This window comes from Oryx dammah, unplaced genomic scaffold (assembly GCF_014754425.2).
Source record: "Oryx dammah isolate SB20612 unplaced genomic scaffold, SCBI_Odam_1.1 HiC_scaffold_2, whole genome shotgun sequence".
In the NCBI taxonomy this organism is placed as follows: Eukaryota; Metazoa; Chordata; class Mammalia; order Artiodactyla; family Bovidae; genus Oryx; species Oryx dammah.
Window position 1 is genome coordinate 15205187 of NW_024070186.1, and position 4566 is coordinate 15209752.

The 4566-nt window shown below is 50.8% G+C and overlaps 1 protein-coding gene across 1 annotated transcript in view; it reads left to right on the forward strand.

Annotated features, from left to right (window-relative positions):
- Positions 1–4431: 4431 nt before the first annotated feature.
- Positions 4432–4566, forward strand: part of PRDM15 (PR/SET domain 15) — a 61156-nt gene continuing 61021 nt past the window's right edge. Inside the window, exon 1 of the mRNA XM_040231473.1 lies at positions 4432–4487. The gene's annotated coding sequence lies outside the window, so the exon portion shown is untranslated. The remainder of the gene's footprint in view (positions 4488–4566) is intronic.

A 4566-nucleotide genomic window follows, 5' to 3' on the forward strand; every position in this document is an offset into this window, starting at 1 on the left:
ACGGCCAAGCTGTGCCTTGCATGTGCCGGGCATTCAGAACTATTCATGATACTGATGCTGTCGATATTCATCAAGTTGGATGCTTGTATAGGTGCATTGGGCTGCTTCATATTTTAGAGAAATACCAGGGGAGGACTGGAGATCACAGTAATTATTGCCAAAACTAACTGAGCGCTTGCTATGTGCCAGGATTTTGCAAAGTATTTACTAAGACACTGACATCTATGCTCTTTGAAGCAACCCTGTGAGTTATGATCTCAGGAAACTGAGGCATCAAGAGGTTTAGTCGCTTGCTCAAGATCACACAGCTGGTAACTGGCAGGACCAGAATTTAAGCCCAGGCTGCCTGGCTGCAGAACCCGTTTTTATGACCATTAGTCCCCACTACCTCATGTCGACTGAAGAGACCAAGGACTTATGGCCTCACGTGGTCTTTCCGGACTTTATGTGATGGGTGAGAACGATGGAAGATGAGATGCACTGCTTGGCACACAGTAGGCATGAGACTATTTGCTGGTTAGTTCTCTTTATCTGGATGGGAAGAATTAGCCAGATTGAAAGCAGAAGCCAAAGGTGGGGTGGAGAAGTGAAGCTGAGGATACGTATGTCCACAGTATCCCCTAGCAAAGGAGCTTTATGTTTAACAAAAACCAGCGCTATGAGACATGTATCAGGCAGGGCAATGTCAGGGTTGGGAGCAAGAGCCCCGGTCTGGGGCTGCACACTAAAGCAATGGCATCCTGATGTCACAGCAGCTCTCTGAGAAGGAAAACCCACTGATAGTATGGGAAGCACTTCTCTGTTTATGTGGGGTTTTATACATATTTAGTTATTTGGCTGTTCCTGGCACACAGAATCTTAAATCTTTGTGGCATGTGGGATTCAGTTCCCACCAGGGAACTAACCTCAGCCCCCTACATGGGGAGCGTGGAGACTTAGCCACTCAAACACACAAGGGAAAGCCTTGTGTGTTTTTGTTTTTAATTCTCCCAATTTATTTTTTAAAATCCCAACCTAGAGAATAATCTATGTATCCCTCACCTAGATTCACTGGTTTCGCTCCATTTGTTCAGTCCAGGATCTAGTGCTCAACTGATTGGTTATTGTTTGAGGACATCATGTTTCACCCTAAATTCTTCAGAAAGCACTTTCTAAGAACATGTTCTGTCACTCAGTCGTGTCCAACTCTTTGCGACCCCATGGACTGCAGCACTCTGGGCTTCCCTGTCCTTCACCATCTCCTGGAGCTTGCTCAAACTCATGTCCATTGAGTTGGTGATGCCATCCAAACATCTCATCCTCTGTCGTTCTTCTCCTTTTGCCTTCAATCTTTCCCAGCATCAGGGTCTTTTCCAATGAGTTGGCTCTTCACATCAGATGGCCAAAGTATTGGAGTTTCAGCTTTAGCAACAGTCCTTCCAATGAATGTTCAGGACTGATTTCCTTTAGGATTGACTGGTTTGATCTCCTTGCCGTCCAAGGGAACCTCAAGAGTCTTTTCCAACACCACGGTTCAAAAGCCTCAATTCTTTGGTGCTCAGCTTTCTGTATAGTCCCAACTCTCACTTCCATACATGACTACTGGAAAAACCATAGCTTTGACTAGATAGACTTTGTTTGCAAAGTAATGTCTCTGCTTTTTAATATGCTATCTAGGTTGGTCATAGCTTTTCTTCCAAGGAGCAAGCATCTTTTAATTTCATGGCTGAGGTCACCATCTGCAGTGATTTTGGAGCCCAAAAAATAAAGTCTCTCACTGTTTCCATTGTTTTCCCATCTGTTTGCCATGAAGTTATGGGACCAGATGCCATGATCTTAGTTTATTGAATGAGACCTGGGGAGTGATGTTTCAAGAGGGGTGGGTGTGTTGGTGGGGGTTGCTCATTAGCTGCTGTGGTCAGTTTGGGGATCTTGGGAGTTGGGGCACACTTGGGCAAAGACCTGAATGATGGGGAGAACTGGGAACATGTTCCAAGATACAGGGGTGAGTGTGGACCTTGGCAATGTGTTCAAGGAACAGAAGGCTGGCATCTCACCACTGGATGGGGCTCAGCAGGGTGGAGCTGAGGAGGCCCAGGTGAGGTGATCCAGGTGTGGGAGGCCGTGATGTGGACCTACTGAGAGTGCCACCGGGCAGCCACTGGGGAAGGCTGTCTGTCAAGGTTGGGGATGAGCCGAGAAAGGAGCCCCAGCAGCACTTCCTCCCCAGCCCCTATGGACAAGCCCTACTGATGGGAAATTAAGATCAACTTCATTGCCCAGGGCGTGGTTTCAATTCCTAGTCAGGGAATTAAGTTCCACAAGCCTCAAGGTGTGGCCAAAGAAAAAAAAGATCAACCTCATACACAGATCAATTTGTACAAGTGAGTCCGGCTGAAGGATAAATTCCTGCAGGTGGGACTGCTAGGCCAAAGGTTCTGTGCATCGAGGATTTCTGTGGATATTAACAGATGGCCCAGATGGAGGCTGTGCTGATTACATCCAAACCTGGAAAGGATGAGACCGTTTGGTTCTCTACAGGCTCTTCAAAATCATGCTATTAAACTTTGAAAATCTTTGCTAATGTAAGAGATAAAAATGATCTCACTGTAATTTTGCTTACATACATAGCTGCAATAATATAGTTGGTTAGCATTTCCCATGGGTTTCCCTGGTGGCTCAGACAGTAAAGAATCTGCCTGCAATGTGGGAGACCTGGGTTCGATCCTTGGGTTGGGAAGATCCCCTGGAGGAGGGCATGGTAACCCACTCCAGTATTCTTACCTGGAGAATCCCATGGGAGCCTAGAGGGCTACAGTCATGTGGTTGAAAAAGAGTTGGACATGACTGAGTGACTAACATACATAGAAGTCACTGTATTTTCTGTGAACTGTCCATAGACTTTTCTTTTTTCTGTTGGGTTCTTTATCTTTTTCTTATTGGTTCTTAAGAGCTTTATATATATTAGGGGAAGGAGCCCTTTCTAATATCAATTTCAAATCATTGCTCTCAGTTCAGTCCCTCTCTTTGATTTTATTAATGAGTTTTTGGCAGGCAGAAATGTACAAGGCAGCTACATTGCCAAACCTGAGCGCCCAGGACTAGATGAAGGATCCTTCTGGTCTCTTCTGTTTTTATTCCTTTGTGACTGTTTGTTCAGTGAATGATAAGAGTTGAGACCATACAAGCCCCATTCCTCCCCCAAGCTTGGGTGGAAGGCAGAGGGGACAGAAAGAGTTAGTGCCAGGCAGTGGCACTCTGGCCTCAAGTTTGCAGCATCCGGGGTGCCTGTAGGTACTTTGCACAGCGCAGTGTGGGGCAGTGGTTCAGGCAGAACTCTGGGGACTCCCAGGGCCTGGACTGAAAAGGCAGGACCTCCACTCACCAGTGATCTGCTCTAATTTAGGAGCTTGGCAGGCAGGTCAAGAGCCTCTAAGCTTTTAACAAGTGGACAGAAAGGTGACCAAGGGTAGCAAGCAGCTCCGTGGGCTAAATTCAGACATCGTTATACCTGGGCAGCAAACAGACATGGGCACGGGCGGGGTGGGGGTGGCGGGGGGAGGGGGGAGGTTGAGATGTATGGACAGAGTAACATGGAAATTTACAATACCATATGTAAACTAAATAGCCAGTGGGGATTTGCTGTGTGACCAGGGAACTCAAACAGGGGCTGTGTAACAACCTAGAAGAGTGGGATGGGGAAGGAGATGGGAGGGAGGTTCTGGAGGGAGGGGACACGGGTGCACCGATGGCTGATTCTTGCTGATGTTTGGCAGAAAACAAAACTCTGTAGAGCAATTATCCTTCAATTAAAAAATAAATAAATTAGAAAAAAATAGAGTTCGACTCTCTTTCACCTCCCCTCCCCCCACCCCCAGGAAATTAAGTCTCGCGGGAGCCGTCAGAAGAAAGGTCCGCGCGGGGTGGGGGGTGTGCGAGCGGCCAACGCGAACCCGTCGCGGGTATCTGGACCCGCCACGCCACCGGGGAAAGGGTAGCCGGAATCCGCCACGCATGTCCCGGCCGATCCGGATCCACACCGCCGGTTCACCCAGCGACCGGTCCACGCCTCGCCCGCGCCTTGCCAGTCCAGTCCACGCCGCTCCGGTCCCCCTCGTCCATGAGGTCCGCAATCCCGGACTGCCCCGTCCACCACGTCAAGCTGCTCTCTGGTCCATGCCGCCCGCTTCCGCGTCCACACCGCCTACTCCCAGGCTCTCCAGTTCACGCCGCCCGCTGCCCCGTCCACACCACCCGCTCCCGGTCCACCGTGCCCGCTCCCCAGTCCAGACCGCCCGCTCCGCGGCCACACTGCCCAGTCCAGGCCCAGGCCGCCCGCTCTCGCTCTCCTGTCCAGGCTCTCGCCTCCACGCCGCCCGCGCCCCCCAAGGACTACAACTCCCACAATGCCCCGCTGCCGCCCCCCGGCTTCCGGTGCTGCGCAGTTTCCGGAGCGGATCGCAACCCGGAGTCCGGATCCGATCCCGCTCTGCACATTCCAAAGGCAGGTAAAGCCCGGGCCCCGCGCCCGCCGCCCGCCCCCGCGCGCGCCGCCTCGGCCAGCCACCCCCGGCCGGCCGCCCCCGC